Raw genomic sequence first — 23,746 nt, 5'->3', positions numbered from 1 at the left:
ATAAATGTACAACACTTTTCCCCAATCATGTGGAAAACACTACCTTTCTCTGCTAATATCCAATCTAAGGCTTGTCTGTTCTGCCAAGCCATCCTACTTGTCTCTTGCCAATCTCACCGCATGCTTTGAACTCAAAAGGAATCCCTCTCGGCTGCCCTATTGCATCCAATTAAGCCAGGGGTGTCAAACTCATTTTCACCGAGGGCCACATCAGCATAATGGGTGTCCTTAAAGGGCCAGATGTAACTTATAAATGTAACTAAATGTAATCAAATGTAATGTAAAATAAATGTAACTACTCGTTAATGTTAAATAACTCATTATTTATTATAACTTATTCAAGTGACAATTACAGTTGCATAGAAAACATATGTTTGCTTGTTGCTCTAACATTTTAAATTTTGTCAGCTTATGAAAACCCACATAACTCCATTAATGAAGGATCAAACTGTCCAAGTGAATAAAGAAAAATAACATAAAACTGAGCTGCAAAGAACATGTATGACACATGTAGCATTTTACAAAAAAAGGCTACATACAGCCTTGCATCCAACTGATGGTTTGATGACAACAATTTGTCTGCATACACACATAAGACCTGCAAATATTAAATAATTACAACAGCAGCTACACATAAATTATATGTAATCAACTAAAAATAACAAAATAAAGGTTGACTCAGTTCACAACTATATTACTCAAGTTTTTTGGTTAGTCTTTGATGAGGAGATGTTGCCTGTCCTTGAACACACCAAGTGGATTCTCTCTCTACTATCATTAATCATGTTCTGAAAATTAAACAAAACAAAATGCAAGCACAATCATTAAATTGCACACCGTTTAACTGTTCTTCTTGGTTGAGTTACATTTTAACTAAGTTTTCAAAAAAAATGCTTTGCTGTGTTCTTCTGACCAGATGTCTGACACCGTTTTCCCGTTGCCAGTGTGTCAATGTCTGGCTTTAGGTCCGGTGCTGAGGCAATGCGTAGAACAGCATGGAGGTTGTCATCCGTGAGGCGTGATCTGTGCTTGTTTTTGTTCAGATTCATTATGGAAAAAAACAGTTCGCACAGATAGGTGCTTCCAAACATGGACAGAACACGGGCAGCATGAAGTCGAAGCTGTGGCATCAAACCAGGGGGCAGCAGGCGGTAAAAGTCCTGGATTGCAGCATCCTGGAACTTTGCTCTCAGGCCACTGTCGCTTTGAAGCTCAATTAGCTCCATCTGAAGATGTTGGGGTGCAGTGCAGACATCGGTGGTGAAAGGATTGGCAAAGATGTCAAAGCCAGATTGTTGTGCTCTGAAGTCAGAGAAGCGCCGATCAAACTCGGTCTTTAACCAGCTGAGTTTGGTAGCTAACTGAGCACATGAAAAAGTCTCGGGAAACGAGGTTGACATGCTCTGACAAACAGGAAAGTGCACAAGATTGTCATGTTTCACTTGCCACATCCATAAGTCCAATTTACGCCGGAAAGCCGTGATCGTGTCGGACATCTGCGTGATGACTTGTTTGCGTCCCTGCAGCTTCTGATTCAGCTGAGCGAGATGGTCGGTTATGTCACACAACACAGCAAAGTCACACAGCCACTTTGGATCGGATAGTTCAGATATGAGTTTTCCTTTACTCTGCATAAAACGAGCAATGTCTTCTCTGAGCTCAAAAAAATCGCTTGAGGACTTTGCTCCTACTCAGCCACGGCACTTCTGTATGGTACGGCACATCGCCGAACTCCGAGTCCATCTCCAGCAAAAACTGCTGGAACTGACGGTGATTCAGGCCACGCACCCGAATGAAGTTCACTGTTTTCACGACTGTGGTCACAATGTCCTCCATCCCCAGCACCTTCCCACACAAAGCTTCTTGATGGATAATGCAATGATACGTTATCAGAGGCGTGTGACAGTTCATTTTTTCCATTTTCCTCTTCATTAGTCCAACCAAGCCCACTTTTCCTCCACACATTGCCGGTGCACCGTCTGTAGTTAATCCCACCAAGTTTTCCCACTGCAATGCATTTTTACTTACGGACTTCTCCACCGCATCAAAAATGTCATGTCCCGTCATGTTCCCATGCATTGCAGCCACATCCAACAGCTCCTCAGTGATAGAGAGGTCAGATTTTACGGCTCTAATAAAAATTGATAACTGCGCTGTGTCTGTGTTATCTGTGCTTTCATCAACAGCTAATGAAAAAGCTGTGTAGCTGCGTGTCTCCTCGGCCAGCTGTGTTGCAAGATTTTCTGCTAGTTCCTTCACTCGGTTCGCGATGGTGTTTCTTGATAAACTGACATAAAAGTCTGTAACTGGTCGGGCTCACAGACCTTCAGCATGCACTGTTTCAAAAACGCTCCCTCTGAAAATGAGGGCAATTTCTTCAGCCACAATGAAGCTAGCTTTCACTGCGGCCTCGTTTTTGGTTGTGGATTTCGTGAACAAACTCTGCTGAGACCGCAGTTTAGCGTACTTAGCTCCGTGTTTGGTGTCAAAATGTCGACGCAGATTGTACTCTTTGACAACCGACACCGCCTCGTAACACAAAAGACATACCAGTCTTTCTCCTTGAAGCACAAATAAGTATTCGCCTTCCCATCTTTCTTGAAACAGTCTTCCTTCTGTATCAACTTTTCTCTTTCTGGACATTTTGGGATCATATCTCAATTCCACTCGTTGGCATGGAAACTGCCGCGGTTAACGTAGGCAATCAAAAGGCATTGTGGGAAATGTAGTTTTTGGTCAAAGCACGCTCTTAATTTATTTTTTGGTATTTATTTTTAGACACTCAAAACTTTTAAGCTCTCGCGGGCCACATAAAATGACATGGCGGGCCACATCTGGCCCGCGGGCCTTGAGTTTGACACCTATGAATTAAGCGATGCTGTACGATGATGTAATTACCACTAGATCTTTTAACTCCCTTTTTCAACCTCCAACCCCAGCATCTCGTTTACTCCATCGTACACTAACACTACTGATGTCTGCATCCTCACAAGTGCACAAAGACCTATCCACCAAGTTGGTGCTTTCTGAAAATCTTGTTTCAATCTTTCACAGGCTAACTTAACCTCGTTTGTCCATTTCAGTGGTGTTTTCAACCTTTGGTCTTTGGATTTCAGGCAATAGTTCCTTGTGAAATTAATCTCCCAAGATACTATACACTCAAAATACTGATCCAAGCCCTTCTTTGATGTGACACATTAAATTGTTATTTGATTTGCTGAAACAAACTTAGTAAATACTCAATATATGCACATTTAATTGTGGTAATGTAATACTTTCACCTTGAAATTCATGAACTCAAAACAATTGTGTTTCAATTTAATTGGGATCGCCCATTGCGCATGTGCGAGGCAACACGCTCTCAGGCGCTGTTCCTCCCGGTTCTTCTTCAGACAACTTCTGCCAAATCTCCTGCGGGATGTTACTTTACAGAGCCACGGAAAGCTGCTGTAATTCTACTCCCTGGTGAGTATTCAATTTTGTTATAATTTTAAAAGCTTGATGTGAAAAGACTGTGAAGTGTGACGAATTTTACTGTCAGTGAAGTCGGACATTGGCCAGCGGGCGAGCTAGCTAAGATACATGAGGGAGAATGAAGGTTGATGAAGTGTCTGTGATTACTCAGACTAGTGTTATAACAACACAACCTTTACTTGAAGTATACATGAACAGGAATTATGAGGTCCTACATCTAATGAGTCTGTTTCAGCACACACTCACTATGTTTACATGCACAGCTTAATCGAGCTATGCTCACATTTAAAATTTGGCGTCTAATAGGGCTTCTGTTCTTGTCCCAGTTTATATGCAACTCATAAAATTTAAGAACTGACGGGAAATTGTCCTCCTCAACACTAGGTGATGAAATGTGCCGTGTCTGCAGGTTAGTACGGCCCCCTTTCCGGTTGACCTATCACATCACATAATAATAAACAGCTGGAGTCAGGCGGCGACCGGCATTTTCAACAGTAAGATAGATAATTGTACAGTTTTGTTAATCTCGTACTTAATGTGCGCGTTACATACATGCAGGGGGGAGGGGGGAGTTGAACGGAGTTAAACAAGCGCACATGTGTTGTTTAACTCCGTTTACATCCACTTCAGTTGTCCAGTTATAGTCCATTAAGACACATGATTCTGCATATTAATTAGCCACGTGCTTCTGTTTGTTTGAGTGATGATGGAAGATTCAGTCTGATTGATGGACAGATGAAGAAAGATAGATTTGCATTAGTAGAGATATATTTCATAAGATTAATTTCAGATGAAATCAGAATAATTTTATAAACATTATATGCAGGCTGTGTCTTAATTGAGCAAACTGGCTGCTGTAGAGCAAATAAGGAGTATTTGGTGTGATTTCATGACATAATGAAATCTGCAGCATTATTGTTGCTGTACATTTTTTTTTGTCCTTTCCAAATGTCCCCCTCTACTCACTTAAATACACTCACTTGTAGCTGTACAAAGTTTGTCACTATAGAGGTGTTATGACTTTCCTCTACTGAATGAAAGGATATCCTTCTCTAAAATCTGAGATCCAAAGGTACGCAGAGCAAGCGAGATTCTGTATGTAACTCATGAAAGCCAATGGCTGCCTAATACACAATGTCAGCAAATGAAACAATTAACCTCTAGGGCATAACACATATGAAAACAATGGACTTGTCAGTACAGAATAGGAGTTTTCAGGATTTCAAGAATATTTTATTTATCTATTTGACGTTTTATGTGGGAAAATGATATGAAACTTGGCAAGTGCTCTCATGAAATGCTGTCTACTTGGTGAAATTATGAGTAGCCCATCACTTGCACTGAATATTTGTCTCATCTTTTGCAGTTTCATCAATGGTACCAAGCTAGTGGAGGCAACCTCTCAGTGATTTGAAGTATATTGTAAATAGACTGCCTACTTCTGTGAAAGCCTGACAGATCATCATCACTAACCCTGGTCAGATATCTTAGTTTAAATGTTGAAGCCTACAGCCAAATTGGCACCTATTTTTTTACCATGACAACTGATGAACTGCTATAAACTGCTGTATGTAGCAACTGTGCATTTATATTTTGTATATGATTTTCTGTCTGTTCTTTAGCATTTTACTTATTTTTGTTTTCTGTGTTTTTGTTCAGTCCTCTGCTGCTGAGGATGCAGAGAGGCCACCACAGTCATGGTGATTTACACAATCAGAAGAGAAGGACATGAGGGAGTATGTGGGAGTTGTGATCGAGGGCATAAAAGTCCTCGACAATGTTGGCAGCATCATCATGTGGTTCATCATGCTGTTGGGCTCATTTATGCCCTTGATGTGGCCTTTCCCGAAAACCTCAAGTACACCTTTGCAGATATTGGACTTGTATTATTATTGTACTAGCACTAGTACTAGTTACTTTGGTTGAAGCAGTTCAAGTCAGCAGATGAATTTCTTTTCTTTTCTAAATGTGATAGGTCATACACTGTGTTCATCATAGATAAAAAACTTAAGAGAAGCTTAAAAACGTGAGCTGTCAGTCAAGGTTAAAGTGCATTTTGAACAGTTTTCCATGTTTTGTACTGTTCAGGCACTACATAGTGCAGTTACTGGTTAACAAAAAATGTTCAGGGTTGGTCTGAACTGGTCAAAACTTGCCTTAGCTTTTCTGCCTGAAACGTATATCTAGCTCTGAGGCTGTTTTTCTGTGTGTTTTGACACAAATCAGTGACTGTCATCAATATGTTGATGAGTTCCATGTTGATGTTTTATGTATATATATATGTATATCTATCTATACAGATAGATAGACATATATATTTGCATGCGGTTTTATTAATTTTAAATAAAAACATTAACCAAATTTTCTGTTATGTGTATCTGAAATGTGGGTCAAATGAAGTAATGAAATTTTATTTTAGACCAGCTATATTGGTTTGAGTTGTACAAATGCAAATCAGTTCAGGCTGTACTTATTTTATTTTGGCTGTATTTGATAAAGATGAGTTCGACCAACTCAATTAAATCATATTACGAGGTACTTAGTTTGAGTGAGGGTGACATAAATTATAAATTTAATGGATGAAAATCCTGCTCAACATGAGTTTTTTTTCAGTGTAGTCATTTTTTTCAGTGTACGTTAAGATGACAATACTGAAGTTTAGATTTTGAAACTTTGTATCTTCCCTCTGCCAGCCTCTAGAGGATTTTTATGGAATCTTGATGGCAATCCTCCAGAGTTGGTGAGCACAGTAAAAGATCATCTACATAGCGTAGTAGTGTGCTGTTCTATGCGAGGCCCTCTTGATCTTGTCCAAGGACCTGGTTAAACACATGACAGCTATGTTTAAAACCTTGGGGAAGTCTGGTGTAAGTGTACTTCTTACCTCTATATGTGAATGCAAACAAATACTGAGATTCTTCAGCCAGAGGAACGCTGAAAAATGCAGAACACAAATCAATCACTGTAAAGAATTTAGCATCAGGAGGCACATTGGTGTGTAAGGATTTGGCACCCCCGCTGGCCAATCCTGGACAATCGCGTTTATCAGGCGCAAATCGTGTGCAAACCTGTACTTGGATTTGTCTGCCTTCAATACTGGAAATATTGGAGTATTACACACGCTATCCGTCTCAACCAGCACTCCTTTCCCTGCAAAGCATTCTATTGTCCCACTTACCCTCTCCTCTGCCTCTGGTTTGAGTGGATACTGAGAACGATTAGGAAGTTTCACATTGGGTTTCAACTGCACATTCACTGGATTAGCAGATTTCACCAAACCAACATCGGCCTCATTTTTAGACCGCACTTGATTTGGGATGTGAGATATAATTTCCTTCAACAAATCACTTTCACTAGTTTGAACTGATTGGTTTGCCAATGCCATTATTACTTGTGGTTTTGCTAATGCTGATACGCTGCACAGGATTTTGATCATTGTTGCATCTTGTGATTGGAAGATTAATGGATTCTTTGTTCGTTCCCACTCACTTTTCATCATGGGCCCCACATCCTCTGCTTTGAAATTCTCATTCACCAACAAATTAATATGTGGAGCAGATTCTGGCACATTGTACCATTTAGAAAGAAATGCATTTGGTTCCACAGTCATGGCTGCCCCTTGATTTCCAAGGATAATAATCCAGGTGCGCCTCTTCTGAACCCTCAACGGGGTTGATACTGGACTTGTTCCCCCTGAACGTTGTGGGTATGGTGGTTGTGGGTAAACATTAACAACTAGTGGTGTTTGACCACTTGTTTGTATGTTTAACAGCTGGTGTGAGGTTCATTGCAGTTGAGGGTGGGAGTACCTGTTCAGTGGCCCCCGGCGTCAGCATGGCCTGACCTTTTATCTTTTGTTTCCCTTGCAGTTCTCCCAACTGCAACTGCAAGCTGTCTTTGGATGTTTTTATCCTGCTTCTTCAGTTTTAATTATTCTTGTTTATATTTTTCAACTGAATGCACCACATAATCCCGGAATACCCCATGTGGCATTGATCTCAATCCTACCGCATCCTGCAGCCTCCTCCGAACTGGGTCGGGCAGAGCCTCTAGAATAGGGTCTCTGAACAGTGGGCCTCATGTAAGAACATTTTCGTATTTTTATTCTAAATTTCTCTTGCTTTTTTCCTAAGAAGGTCTCGTACGAACATGCCACGCCTTAACTTCGGAAGTGTTGAGTGCTGAGCGCAAAAAGAAAAACTTTATGGGCTCTGAGATTGGAGTTCTGCTTTCAGAGATCCAAAAAGGAAAATCTGTCATGTTTAGCAGTGTCAGCAGTGGAATTACAGGACCTGCTAAAGCGAATAAAGCAATTACGAGTGCTGTTAATTCCATGTCACCTGTAGTCAGTAATGTCACCAAAAATAAATAAGAAATGGTTGGATATGAAAATGGCTTAAAAAACAAAACAAAAAAACAAATGTCTCGCCTGGGCAGGCACTCAATGACTGCAAATAAAGCTGTGCAATCAGTTGTTGCCTCATCATGATGGCACTTTGATGGGGAGGTCCATGGGGGTCTTCTGGCACAACACCTTCTGGTCTACCTGGGCTGGTTCAGGTAGTAGGAGACCCTTGTTCATGGCAATATTGTGCAAAACGCAGCATGCCTTCTATGGAGCAGGGCCACTCTTGCAGGATACTCAGCTGGCAGTGCTTCCCACAATGCAGCTCTATATACATTAAACTCAGTTCCATCTGCTCGGTGACTCAACATCCAACCATTTTCACTGTGTCCTCCATTGAACAGGCTCCAAAACACTGTGCCCACACTGCCTTAATGTCTCCCACAGCTAACAGTTTGCCCACAGTTTCTTGACCATTTGCTTGCACCTTCGAGAACATCAGGCAGTCTAGCAACCAGACCTTCAAGGTCGAGCATCCCCCATGACACATAATGTTCCTGGGTCCCTTTTATCAAAATTGGATACTGTCCTGGATCAGTATGTCTATCTGGTGGGTGAATATTGGGTCTGTATCTCAGATCATAACCTTTATCTTTACTGGTTTTGACATCTTCAAGCTGAAGATTTCCATAACTGTTAGTCCCCCATGGCTTAAGAGTAAGAAGGCCAAGTTTGAATCCTGTAGCATGAAATGTGTAGGAGTTCGATCAAATGCGAGGTGTCAAAACGGGCAAAAATGGCACCAAAACGCATGTTCCACTCAAAATGGCCGACTTACTGTGAACCTGGCACCATGTTGTCCATAGGCGTTTCTGTGTGTCTGGGCATGACGAAGGCATGTACCGAGTTTCGTCAGGGTACGGCAAAATGACCCCATTTGTTAGGCGTAATTGAAATGTTGTAGGTGGCGCTACAGAGCCATTTTGCGCCAGCAATGTTCCAAATTGTGCCGCTTCCCCCCACGACTGGCGTCTTTGCCAAAATTGGCGTGGTTTGAAGGAGGTTTTGTAAACAATAATAATAATAACGCCTTCAAGAACAATAGCGCCTTCGCAGTTCACTGCTCGGGCCCTAATTAAAGGTTTTCTCTCCCAAAAAGACCAGGAGAAACTCGTCGATGCATTCATCTCCAATAAACTCTATTATCTGAACACATCATACCAGTTTTAAAATCTTTACAGTGGCTTTCAGTCAGTCACAGAATAGATTTTAAAAGCCTACTGATGATTTCCAAACCCAGAACGGTTTAGGCCCAAAAGACATTGTGATATGTTCAGAAAATATAAACCCAGTAGAGCTCTTAGATCCAAGGACTCAGGTCAGCTGGTCCAGTCCAGAGTCCAGACTAAACATGGAGAAGCAGCATTTAGCTGTTATGCTGCAAACAAGTAGAACAAACTGCCAGTGGAGATTAAACTGTCACCAAACGCAGACATTTTTAAATCCAGGTTAAAAACCTTTCTTTTCTCATGTGTCTATGCATGAAATCTGCACGGTATCGTTTAACTTATCTGGACCTTTGCTTGTCTTTATTAATTTTAATTCTTATTTCTTTCTATTTATATTCTTTTACATATTTTTAATGCTTTTTCCTCTTCCCGCTGCAATGCTTTTATTTTATGTAAAGCACTTTGAATTGTTTTGTATATGAAATGTGCTGTACAAATAAATTTGACTTTGTTCTAGAGTCCAGTAGCAGCGTGCTTTCCACCACTGCATCAGACACTTTGCATTGCACTTGGTGATGTATGGCTTGGATGCAGCTGCTCGGCCAGAGAAACCCATTCCATGAAGCTCTCTACGCACAGTTCTTGAGCTAATCTGAAAACCACACGAAGTGTGGAGGTCTGTAGCGATTGACTCTGCAGGTGACCTCTGCGCATTATGCGCCTCATCGTCCGCTGACCATGCCCTATCATTTTATGTGGCCTTCCACTTTGTTGCTGAGTTGCTGTCGTTCCCAATCGCTTCCACTTTGTGAAAATACCACTGACAGTTGACTGTGGAATAGTAACAAGGAAATTTCACGACTGGACTTGTTGCACAAGTAGCATCCTATCGCGGTACCAAGCTGGAATTCACCAAGCTCCTGAGAGCGACCCATTCTTTCACAATTTATACACGTGGCCACAGAAGTGATTGGAACACCTGAATTTAATTATTTGGATGGGTGAGTGAATACTTTTGGCAATATTTTTACCAATTTTCATGCATGTTGGTAAACTAAGGCCTGCATTTTAGAGGGCGCTGTAGAGCCAATTTCCCTCTTCCATTTCTGAGTACAATAAATTACCAAAATTTAATTTAATTTAATTTTTAACTCAAGGCATTAGCCCACGTTATGAACACAAAGTGACACCCAACCTGACACACATCTGGTTTATATTCTCATGGTCACTCTCCATTGATACAATGCATTATTTCCTTGACCCATCACTTTAACCTTTACCATCACAACTTAATGCCTTACCCTAAAATAAAATGTATTAGCCCTCAAAAATTACTTTGTACTTGACAACATTTATTTCCTCACATTTACAGAACGTCCCTATAAACTATACAGTTAGATTCTTATCTTCACAAGAATGAAAAATAAAAAAAGTCCAGACCCCTCCTGACTGCATATCTACGTTTGTCAGCACTTCTCTCTTTGACAAAACAGGAGATGAGAAAAGGAAAGTCACTGGTTGCTGTGGGTCTGTCTCCGTTCCTATTTCCTATCTTCAGAGTTTCTCTCTGTGTCTTTCTCAAGCAAATTACCTGAGCTTTAATAGACACACAGACTCAAATTTCCATGTAATGAGCTATAGTATTTCCATTTCCAGATTTCAATGTAACCTGCTATTAAAACCCTGATATTGGCTTTAACTCTGACGGAAATTAAAGCCAATACAGCAGAACTCCTACTATACCCCACCCACTTACATGTGTCACTCTATTTCACCATGTCACTAAATGAATGGCCTGCATGTGTTCATGATAGAGTACTATCAACCTGTTCCCACTTTAATATCGGCTGCTCAACTTATGGATACTTCAACTACATACACACTAAGAAATTATTCAGGAGGTTAGTATGACTTAAAAACATAAGCTTTTTCAGCCTAAAAAATACAATTTGTTGTATGTCCATTGTTATATTATGTTGATAACTTAATAACAAGAAGTTGATCAAAATTAAAAATGAAGAAAGGTGTCTTAACTCAGAAATAAATTGATTTTGAATAAGCATTTCTGCCTTCCCTGAATAAGGAAAAGTATTAAGTTAATGAAACTTAATATTGCATCGTAATGTTAAGTTAGTGCAGCTTCCTATCACGTGTGCATATATTAAAACAGAGAACGTGACCAACGGCCATTTTATGCTGCCAGACTGCATCAGCAAAAGCCAGACTGCATCAGCAAAAGCCAGAGACCATCAGCGTTTGATTAAATTTACTTGGTGAGTATATATTTATTTTATTAATTTTATGTGCAACCGCAAGTAACTATCAGCGCTCAGTCCAGTTACACAACACTAAAATTGAAATGTCCGCAGCGAGCTTTGTCCTCAGCTTTTAGCTAGCTAGCTAATGGCTTCAAAGTAACTTTGAAATTTTAAATTTTTGGTCGTCACAATTGAGAATTTTTTTGGGGAAGAATGCTGCAAGCTGTTTTCCTCTGAATCTCCAGGAAGATGTTATGGCTTCAAAAAACGTTTCTCGACCTGCCACCAGCATAGGGGTGAGTATGTCACGGCCTCAGGACACAGATGCAGGGTCAGTTTCAGATCAAGAGTGTTTATTAACAACAGGCAGGTTGAGGCTCTCCACACAGAGCAAACAAAAGGGCTATGAAACACCTGAAGCACTCTCCTCAATAACTATGGTAGAGAGGAGTGCAGCTATGGAAAAATGATCGAAATCAAAACCTCTCCATTCTAGGAGGAAAACAAAAGGGCTATTAAATATAACAAAATAAACTCTCTCGCTCTCCTGTTGAGGCAGATACAAACAAAGAAGCTCTCTTGGAAAACCGAGGCACTATAAATCTTAACCATGAACTTAAAACACACCTTTAACGGCGGCGCAAAAGATTTCTAAAACAAAAGACAAAATCGCTCCACTAACGAGATTTCTATGGAATATTAACAAATAAATATCTCTCCAAAAAAAACAGAGGAAGAAAACCAGGCTTTGAAACTTACTGTGAGATTAAACTAAAGCTATGGAATAAATTACAAAAAAATAAACTGCTCTGCAGGAGGATCGCTCACTGCAGGCTCGAGGATTCTGTGGCTGTGGATACTGTGTGACAAAACGCTAGTAATGAAGCTCATGACAAGAAACAACACACTGGCAGAAGACAAGGGAGACGCAGACTATTTGAGCACATGAGGAGCCATGGGGAACAGGTGGAAACACTTTGGAATCAGGGAAGACAATCAGACACTTGACACAGGAAGAAAGGGCAAGGTACCTGAAACAAGAGGGAAGTTAGTGATTTCAAAATAAAACAGGAAATGATGAGACAAGACATGAATCAAACCTAAATCCTGGAAATGGAATGATTCTTTAAGTGATGTGTTTCCACATATACATGCTCCAATGTCTCAAGCCATCATTCTTCAGGACCATGACATACGCATGAAGTTGGTTACAATTAATACATTTTGACAGTAAAACTGGAATTGCCATGTCTAACTTACTCTGACTTAACTTATACTCAATAAAATTGAGGTAACCATTTGCATGGACTTTTCTGAGTAGAAGGAAAGTAAAACAAAGGACTTATAGAAACTTAAATAGAGTAATTTGACCACTTATTAACACTAAAACTTTTCTATAAAAATTTAGTTGATTCAACAAAACAAGTTGAGGACAAAACAAATTATGTTTGTCATACTAAACTAATTGAGTTAGCCCAGCTGTAAAAGTCTCATGGGAAATACTCAAGATGGCGCACAAATATATGCAAATTGTTACAATTTTTTTAAGATGAGCCGGTGTAATTCATTTTAGAGTGTAGAATCTGGTGAATTTGTATGAAATTCTTCTTAAGGGTCGATTTTGTAACCCCCTCAACACAAGGGGGCAGAGTTTTAACACAGGTGGTGTATGTTTCCATTTCTGTCCAAGATTAGTTTATCAATTTTTTCACTTAAAAGCACCCCCCCTCCCCTCCCCCCAAATCTACTGGGTGAAAACGAAAGGAAAAAAAAATTATTCAAAACTGGTTATTTCTTATTTAACTGAAAAATTATCAGAAAAAACACCCGGATGACAATGAATATTAAGATCTTTTGATTGATAGTATGTGAGCCGGTCAAGATAACATAGCTACCTTTTATACATGTACAACTGACATTATGACAAGCTCAGTTTTAGCATTCACACATATGAACATTAAAATATCATGCACTGTGTGTATTCATACAGTCATGAAACAGTTCTTGACTGTATTAATACACACAGCAAGCCAACATTATGTAATTATGTAATTCTGACCAAAAGCTGGCTTCAGTCCAGCAAACCAACTCAAATATTTAGTCCCATTTTGAATGCCAAACCACAAAAAATAGAAAAGAAGTTGGTACATAAAGAGCATATAATGCAACATTTATTTGACAGCAAAGTGCACCTCTAGATTTAACACTTTATCCTAAATTATTTTTCATATAGGTTTTGAATTGTGACCATAATAAATATTGATAATTGACAGCTTCATGTTTCACAGTTGAAAATTGAACTAAAGTAAAAAAAATAATGACAAGGAAGGAAGGTAGGCACAAATAACAAGGAAGGGAGAAAGAAAGGAAGAAACAATGATACAAAGAGAGGGAGTAATTGGGATAAAAGAGATGAGTGTAGAAACAAAAGAATGAAGATATGTTATAACTGTGAAAGGATAGTGAATTGAGGAGAGAAAGAAACTACGAGAGGACTGTGAGAAGAAATATTAAAAGACAGATTAAGAGAAAGAAATACACCAAGGCGTGGCAAATGTAAAAAACAAATAAAAAGAGAGGAACGATCAAATAAACTCGACAAGGAGAGGGAATGACAGGAAGACAGGAGATGAAATGGTTAAAAGGAAGAAGACAAATACAGACTGAGCCTGACAGGAACAAGAGAGATAAGATCTGATAGTTCTTGTAATGATTTGTTTTTTCCTGGATCAAGATGTCACTGTGCAGCTTTTCCAATCCTTCAAACACACAAAGTCACACTGTCATCTTCTCACAATTACATGTGGAACACACATGGACCCAAGTACTCATTCATACTGTATGAGTCTCCAGGTTGCAGTGTGGCAGATGGTACAGTGTCTGCCATGAACACCCAGGATGAAACATGGGATGAACCTGACAGCTTATTTCTCTCTATTTCTCACAAATGGACAGATGGCGCACAAAGCTAATGAAGACAGTGATGTCTAAATCTGTCAGTTTTCAAACACAAAATTTCTCCCAAAATGCTACATAAAATCATTCATAGCTATGCTAACTTTTCATTTAATGTATATTATTCTGCCTAATAATTACATGAACAGTGACAAGATTTTGTTTTTGCAAAAGGTCATTTTTTCTTTTTTTCCATATTCACTGAAAATGTCATGTACAAAAATATCAACTGTATACATATATTTCAATGTCTGTCTTTCATATATTGTATGTGCTTCACCTTGTCGCAATTGTCCAATTGAACATGTAGATTTATTGTCAGATCTTTCTGACGACAAACTGATAATCATGACTCAATAAAGGCCATTTCTGTAGGACACCAACTAACTTAAAGCACACAGTAGAGGTGTGTGTAGAATTCCCTCCGTTAGCTCTCCTATAGCTGCAAGTAGCCACATAACAACAGCTATGAGCTATCAGAGCTATAGTAGGCGTTCATTCATTCGTCTTAAAGTATTGGTGAAAGAAAAACAGATGGTGCTGGTATTTTTAAACCTAGACCTTATTTCTGGCATGAAATACGTTCATCTACTCACTGAGAACAGTTTCGTGAAAGTCGGCGTCCTTCGGAAGATATTCGGAAGTCTGACCCATTCCAATATAATGATGTAATTTTTTTTTTTTTTTTTAACAATCTCTAGGCACCTTGACTCTGTTTCAATTCAATGTCTTTTTTGAATTGTCAGCTGCTGCCAAAGGAAAACTCATTTTGCTGGCTGTTTTCCTCTATAATCTCATATTTGAGTCTTAAAGAAAAAAAAAAACTGAAAAATATATTTTTGGCAGTTTAAGAATCTGCTGGCTATACTAAAAATCTAATGGGTCTAAACATAACATATTTTGTGCTGGATAGATAGGATAGTTACAGACCTTAGTTAGATAGTTACATCTGAAAAAGATCTGGCATCTTACTAAGGAGAGATTTTTCAGATCAGTATTAGTTTTATTTTTAAACTGAGGCTCTGCTTTGAAAGTTTAAATTAACCAGGCTCAAGTAATGCAGAGTGAACCTGGTCTTCCCTTCTCATTGACTCTCATGGATGACTGTACAGCCAGTAGCAGTTGTCAAGGAAACAGCTGAGAGCATGTTACTTGCTTTGTCCTTGGTAACCTTAGGAACTGTGGTTTACATTTGTGTGTTTGGCCAGCTGCTTCAGTGACAAAAACATGAGCTTGTGCACACACACTCACTAACAGGTCAAACATGAAATGGCTCAATACTTTACAGAGTTGCTTGGCATTTGTTTTTTAAAAAAAACTACATACATAAAAATATGGTTTTTATAATTAGTTCACATTAAAGATAAAATGTAAATTGCTCATTGCAATGACCGTAGTCACACAGAAGACCAGTGTGATGGTAAAATTTCTGTCTCAGGACTGACAGACTCTCCAATCCACATTAACCATTTGTATCACCCAGACACGCTAATTGTTTTAAACTATTTACTTCTTAATTAACACTCAGACAAGATAATTGTTTTATCATCAAGACTGCATCCTACCCCCCCTGGAGGTGTGGTTACACACCTCAAGAACAAAGCCCACCTCCCCAGGTATAAATCCTTTGTGTTCCTTTTGTCTGTATCTTTTCATACCATTGCTGCTGAATGGTGTGGACTGATCTTTTTCCTTGCAACGAAGAATAAAAACTTAGCCGGCCGGCAGAAAAAGTAAGTTTCTCTATTTCATTGCTCATCAGAAGTATTAGGAAGGAAGCGATTAAAAACTTCCATAACACCAGCAAAGGAGAAGTATCCTCAATCCAGCATTACAAAAGAGTTATTCAAGCAGTCTCGAAATAGGCATCCGAGGTATGTATCTGACTGGTAAAAAAAAAAAAACGATAACAAAAGAGAAATTCCAGTACAATGCATTCATCCATTTTCTATACCCGCTTAATCCGTTGGTCGGGTCGCAGGGGGGCTGGAGCCTATCCCAGCAGTCATCGAGCGAGAGGCGGCGTACACCCTGGACAGGTCGCCAGTCCATCACAGGGCCACACAGAGACAAACGAGACAAACAGCCACACACGCTCTCACTCACTCCTAAGGACAATTTAGAGACACCAATTAACCTAACATTCATGTTTTTGGATGGTGGGAGGAAGCCGGAGAACCTGGAGAGAACCCACGCATACACGGGGAGAACTTGCAAACTCCACACAGAAAGGCCCCACCTGGGGATCAAACCTGGAACCCTGGATGGATGGAAGCAGATCATATTGAGTCACATTAATATCATTTTAGAAAATAGATCTGTAATGCTAACAAAATTCTCAATGCAACTATTATTAAAACATAACTATAGGTGGGGGGGGGGGGACTTTTGGACAATTCCCCAAAAGTTACTGTCCTGTGATCTTACCTTCAGCTTAATGTCATTTTGCAAATCAACCATCTCCATGTCAACCCCACAAGGCAGAGCAAATATCTGCTGAAATTTGGCTTCTACCTGTTCCACATCAATGGTCAGGAATGGGTTTAAGATGAATGCAGCAACATCCTCCATGCCGTCTAATTCACCAAAACGCAGACTGGACCCTGTTGCCACTTTGTCCAGGTGAACACAGTACTGCTCAGGGTGAAACGCATTAGCAAATGATAAATAAATATACTACATTTCCCCAAATACAGGCCAGGATAAAAAAAGGTTGAATAAACTCCTGGTACATTGCAACATGTCAACTAGATAACAGATACACAATGACAAAAACATCTTAACATGTATTTTTGAAGTGCATACAAATCTCAAGACATAGGACACGACTTTATTTTATGGTAAAAAGAGAAACTGTTTTAAAAGGTTAAAACAACAAGTTTTTTTTGCCCAAGAATAATCGCTAGATTTATACAAATTAAATAATTTTCCGCGCTGGAGCCACGGACGCTTACCCGGCCGTCACAGGCAACTAAAGCCTCGACTAGTGACAAACTCACAAATATCTATTATGTACAATTTTATTGTATATAATAAAATTTTATTTAACACTCACGCTGTTTAAATAAATGCATTCGTGTATATGAATTACTTTCCTTGGTAAACAATTCTTGCATGTGCTGTGGCGGGTAAACTTTCCACTCCGACTTCCAGAACTTTCTCTGCATCTGGTGGGTGTGGCGTATGCGCAATAGCTCTCCCTATCAGAGTCATTGATTTGAAGGACCTCTTTCTCATTGCATTGAAATCAATTAATCTAATTCAACTGAATTTTCTTTGATTCATGTTCAACAAACAAGAACAAATAATTTTATGGAGATAAACATGATTATTTCATTTAATGCAAACATATTTCTAGTTTGCTAATCAAACACATGCCCTGGGTGACCTTTTTGAGTGTATACATATTACCAAAATAATAATCGCTCAACTAAAAGGACGAAAAACACAAAAGATTGTAAAACGTTATCAGTAACTGAAAATCACTCCCGCAACAGAGGCAAAGGTTGTGCAGAATAAAGTCAAAAGAACAGAAAACACTCCTGAAAACTGGAGGCACTTGTGTATGAAAATGTAAGCAAACGAAGAATCGCTCCATACGGAAGAAACAAAAGACTATGAAATCATTAACTATATCAACAAAACTAGGATATGAAACCTACAACACAAAATCTCTCTCTTGGAGGAATCGAAACAAAATCCAAATGACAACTGTGAACAGTGCTGTGAAATAACTGTGGTAAGGCTAGAGTGAATGCAAGGAGACAAGAATGAAGACAAGTTCAAAGAGCCAGCTCTTTTAAGTGAATGATGTTAGCACTCGCGGACGGACATGACCCGGCTCCCATTGTTTTTTGTTTTTTTACTTTTCGCTTTCGGAAAAGTAGCTGCGGATGCTACGGGCGTTGGCTACTGGTGTCACGTGCATGCTAGAATAAGATAGAATAGACTGTCTTTATTGTCATAGTACAAGTACAACTAAATTAAAAAAAGCACAATCCCTTTAAAGTGCATTGTTAATAAATAACGAAAAATAAAAAAAATAATGCATAAAAAAAAACACAAGACAACATACAATCAACATAAAAGAAAATATTTTGCAGTATTGCACGACTCATTAATAGTGGTTAGTAAGAGAGAGATAAGAAACTCATTTTTGTTGTATTTATTAAAGTTATGGCTTTAGCATAAAAACTGTTTTTTAGCCTGTTTGTCCATGCTTTCAGTGGCCTGAAACGTCTGCCGTTGAAAGTACGGCAGCAGTTGAAAGTACAAATGGCCTGGGTGGGATGAGTCCCTGAGAATGTTGGTAGCCCCCCCTGAGGCAGCGGGAACTGTACAGATCTTCCAGGGTGGGGCGAGGGCAAACAATGATTTTTTGGGCCGCGTTGACAACCCTCTGGAGCGCTTTCCTCTCTGCCACTGTGCAGCTGGCGAACCACACACACTCACAGTAAGTCAGGATACTCTCTATGGAGCAAAAAAGAAGGACACAAGTAGTTTTTCATTGAGGAAGTTATAGTACTCTCAGGAAGTACAGACTCTGTTGTGCCTTCTTGATGGTGGTCGTGGTGTTGATGCTCCAGGTGAAGTCCTCCTCTATGTGGACACCCAGATAGCGGAAGTCTGTCACCCTCTCCACCTGTTTTCCCCAGATGAACAGGGACCGAGTGACTGTTTTGCCTTTCCTCCTGAAGTCTATGACCAGCTCCTTGGTGTTGGAGGTGTTCAAGACCAGGTTGTTGTCTGAGCACCACATGCTCCACCTCGTCCCGGTAGGCTGACTCATCCCCTCCAGAGATGAGCCCCACAATAGTGGTATCGTCAGCGTACTTGATGATGGTGTTGCTGGAGTGGGCAGGGGTGCAGTCGTGAGTGTAGAGGATGTAAAGTAGGGGGCTCAGTAGACATCCCTGAGGGAAGCTTATGTTCATGCTGAGGGCTGGGGAGATGTGGTGGCCTACCTTCACCCTCTAGGAGCAGTCAGGCAGGAAGTCTTTGATCCAAAGGCAGATGGAGTCGGCTATTCCCAGGTCTGACAGTTTGGTCACCAGTCTGTTGGGGAGGATGGTATTAGACGCAGAGCTGAAGTCCACGAAGAGAAGCCGTGCGTAGCTCCCCTGCCGCTCCAGGTGGGACAGAGCAACATGGAGAGCTGAGGTGATGGAGTCGGATATTCCCAGGTCTGACAGTTTGGTCACCAGTCTGTTGGGGAGGATGGTATTAGACTGTTGGTTGAGGACTTAAGGAAGGAGGGTACTGCAGCCTGAGACAATGACTGCTTAAAAATCATGGTGAAAACACCAGCTAGCTGATCTGCGCAGTCCCATAGCCATAGACATATATACGTAGACGCCTCATTGACTGGGTTGGTCCGTTGCTGCGGTACGTCAGTGCATCCGCCATATTGGATGTGGCAGATCTGCCCGTAAACTACTAAAGGGAAATGGACTGAACTTCAGACAGCGCCTTTCTACAAAGTGCTTTAAGTTTGTTATAATTGGCTTTGTTCTTAGACATTATGTATTCATATTCTGCATTTTATAACTAAGCCATGTTCATATTTTGTCCTTTTCCACTCTGCTCATACTACATTATAGATGACCTTAAATGGTCCAAGACTTCAAAATACCATAACGGGACTAAATAACTGGGTCAGATAAAGCTTCTCTATCGTGTCAGATAGGTCTGGTACATTAGTTACACGCCTAAAACAACACTCACACGCGTTGTTTATCTCATCCAAAGAACATTACGAAAACTGTGGTTGACCTGTTGTAGTCACTTATAACTGGCCAATATATAAAATATTTCTGTATATCGGGGCTCAGGCTGACTTCCTGTGAGAGCTCTGTCACTCCGAGTTCAGCGCTGCCATACTTTACATGTGACCACTAATAAATACTTCCAATGAAAGAATCGGGCTAAAATGTTATTGCCTCTTATTCACCCATTCACACAGACACACTAATATAGTTGGGAAACAAGTACGTACCAGAAACAATATATGTAACTAAGTGATGATTATAAATGTTTATTCCTTATTTTTAAGCTATAGGTAAGCACCAAACTAACTTATCTATTTTATGAGTGTTTACAGCTACTAATGTGTGTAACACTGTTACTGTGATGATAAATATTTATAATTGACATTTAATCTGTATTTATTATAACCAGATCCTGAAATGTAGAAGAGGGTATTCTGAATAAAGAGCACTAACATTTACATTCAACTGATTTTGATTCATCGTTTTATATTCACATTGATACACATATATATAAAGGGGGGGTTCATTGATGAACATATACATATAAAAATCTACAAGAAGGGCATTAATGAACATGGTGGCAATGACAATCATATATACACACTTATATCTATACAGCTATACAATTGCAGTCAGTGTAAGTTAAAAACCTTGGAAAAGAATAGTCTTGCACAGATTTTTCCGTGTCTTGCCACTCTGCAACTTAAGGGTGTTTAGTTTGGCAATGTGGTGCAGCCTCAGTTTGTGGAAGACAGACACAACTAGTGACATCAGCACAAAATGGTGGTTGTCAATTCCAAACTGTGTGTCTTGAATGTCCCCCCCCAGAAAAAAACAGAATCTCAGAACCAATCTCAGCCCGGAGAAACTGACAGATCAAGGCCACTTTGGCCGCTTGCCCTGACAGGCGAATAAAACGCTCAGCTGATCTGACCACCTTTACAGTACCGTCAAAAGGAATCATCAGCCCTCCCTTGTTTTTTAATGTGAGCAAGTGGTAGCTCTGATTAAATGATGTGGGTACAGCATCAGCCACCAAACTACCACGGCACACATCACAGGACAGCTTTTTGAGAATCTGGCGAACAACAAACCCTGAGATGTACACCAGTGCATTGTTCACAATGTCAAAAGATCCTGCAGATCTAGCTAAACTCCAGGCGCTACTGTTATCATTCGCATCCAGTGATACTGATGCAAAAAAGTCTTTCTACATCAACAAGATTCATAGTACTACTGACACCCGGAAACTTTTTTCCACCTTCAAAACGCTACTTAATCCTCCGCCTCCACCACCTGCTACCAATCTAACAGCAGACACATTTGCCTAATTTTTTACTAACAAAGTGGCAGCTACAAGTAAACAGTTTACCGAACCACAAAATCTGCATGCAGAAGTCCTACTGCATCATTTTCCTCATTTACCCCTCTCGCTCAGAGCTGTGAGTCTAAACTTCTCACATGTAGCCGTCCTACTACATGTCCGCTGGACCCCGTTCCTACTAATCTTCTCCAATCCATTGCTCCTACTGTAACTGCAGCAGTCACGCATGTGATTAATGCTTCACTGACATCGGGCACATTTCCTACCACATTCAAGCAAGCTCAGGTTACACCGCTGCTCAAGAAACCTTCCCTCCCTCCAACTCATGTGGAGAATTATCGGCCGGTCTCTCTCCTCCCGTTTCTGTCTAAAGTCATTGAAAGGGCAGTCTTTAAGCAGGTCACTGATTACTTCTCACATAACAACCTCCTTGACCCAAACCAATCTGGGTTTAAAAGTGGACACTCCACCGAAACGGCTCTGTTGGCTGTGACAGAAGCCTTAAAAGAAGCCAGAGCGACAGCTGAGTCCTCTGTACTTATCCTGCTTGACTTATCAGCTGCCTTTGACACTGTCAACCACAGTATCCTTTTGTCCATACTCTCTAGCATGGGCATCACAGGGAGAGCACACTCCCGGTTTGAATCATACCTCACTGGTCGGTCTTTCAAAGTATCCTGGCTTGGTCACACTTCTGCAGCGCACCACCTCGTCACAGGGGTCCCCCAAGGTTCAGTACTGGGACCTCTTTGCCATATACACCAACTAACTGGGACAGATCATCCGATCCCATGGCTTCTCATACCAGTGTTATGCTGATGATACCCAGCTCTATCTGTCATTCCCACCTGACGACCACAGGGTCTCATCACGAATCTCAGACTGTCTCTCTGACATATCAGCATGGATGAAAGCCCATCACCTCCAACTTAACCTCCCAAAAACTGAACTGCTTCCCAGCCAAACCAACCATACACCACAGCATCTGCATCCAAACTGAATCCCTATCTCTTGCTCCATCAAAGGTTGCTAGAAACTTGGGTGTCATGATTGATGACCAACTAACCTTCAAAGTTCACGGTACCTCGGTTGCTCGTTCATGCCGCTTTGCATTACTAAACATAAGAATGATCAGACCATACCTAACCAAACATGCCACCCAACTCCTGGTGCAGGCCATGGTCATCTCCCACCTTACTACTGCAATGCTCTCCTAACTGGTTTCCCAGCGTGTACTATGAAACCTCTGCAGATGGTCCAGAATGCGGCGGCTCGTCTGGTCTTCAATCAGCCTAAAAGAACACACGTCACCCCTCTGTTCATTGAACTCCACTGGCTACCCTTAGTCACCCGCATCAAATTCAAGTCACTGATGTTAGCCTACAAAGTGCGTAATGGAACGGCTCCCATCTACTTGAATGCTCTTGCAAAGGCAAGGGAAGTTTATTTGTATAGCACAATTCAACGACAAGGTGATTCAAAGTGCTTTACAGAGACATTAAAACAGAAGACATAAAAAGCATGATTTAAAATTTTAACAAAAGAAAGAAATAAGAACAATAGATAAAATCAGAAAAAATGATATATATGGAAGATAAAATCAATAGTTAAAATAGGATTCCGTTTTGAAACTCAAACTTATTCAAATGCAGCTGAAAATAGATGTGTCTTCAACCTTGACTTAAATACACTGAGTGTTTCAGCTGATCTGAGGCTTTCTGGGAGTTTGTTCCAGACATGTGGAGCATAGAAGCTGAATGCAGCTTCTCCATGTCTGGTTTTGACTCTGGGAACTGATAAAAAACCGAATCCAGATGACCTGAGGGGTCTGGAAGGTTCATAGTGGGTCAGGAGGTCACTGATGTATTTTAGTCCTTGACCATTCAGAGCTTTATAGACCAGCATCAGAACTTTAAAGTCTATCCTCTGATGGACAGGCAGCCAGTGTAAAGACCTCAGAGCTGGACTGATGTGCTCCACTTTTTTGGTCTTAGTGAGGACTCGAGCAACTGAGTTCTGGATGAGCTGCAGTTGTCTAACTGACTTTTTAGGTAGACCTGTAAAGATGCTGTTACAATAATCAAGCCTACTAAAGATGAATGCATGGACAAATTTTTCCAGGTCCTGCTGAGACATCAGATCTTTTAGCCTTGATATATTCTTAAGGTGATAGTAGGCTGACTTTGTTATTGCCTTAATGTGTTTGTCCACATTTAGGTCTGAGTCCATCACTACACCCAGATTTCTGGCCCGGTTGGTAGTTTTTAGATTTACAGATTGAAGCTCTGTGGTGACTTTCAATCGTTTATCTTTGGCTCCAAAGACAATTACCTCAGTTTTGTTTTTGTTTAACTGGAGGAAGTTGTGGCACATCCAGTCATTAATCTCCTCAA

The 23,746-nt window shown here is 40.3% G+C and overlaps 1 pseudogene; it reads right to left on the bottom strand.

The window, feature by feature from the left end:
* Nucleotides 1-881: 881 nt before the first annotated feature.
* Nucleotides 882-2,643, bottom strand: LOC140271922 (general transcription factor II-I repeat domain-containing protein 2B-like; annotated as a pseudogene).
* Between the last annotated feature and the right edge of the window lie 21,103 nt (nucleotides 2,644-23,746).

The sequence above is a fragment of the Leuresthes tenuis genome, unplaced genomic scaffold (genome assembly GCF_036924035.1).
Source record: "Leuresthes tenuis unplaced genomic scaffold, fLeuTen1.0.hap1 SCAF_16, whole genome shotgun sequence".
Taxonomy (NCBI): Eukaryota; Metazoa; Chordata; class Actinopteri; order Atheriniformes; family Atherinopsidae; genus Leuresthes; species Leuresthes tenuis.
This window is presented reverse-complemented; position numbering and strand designations above follow the sequence as displayed.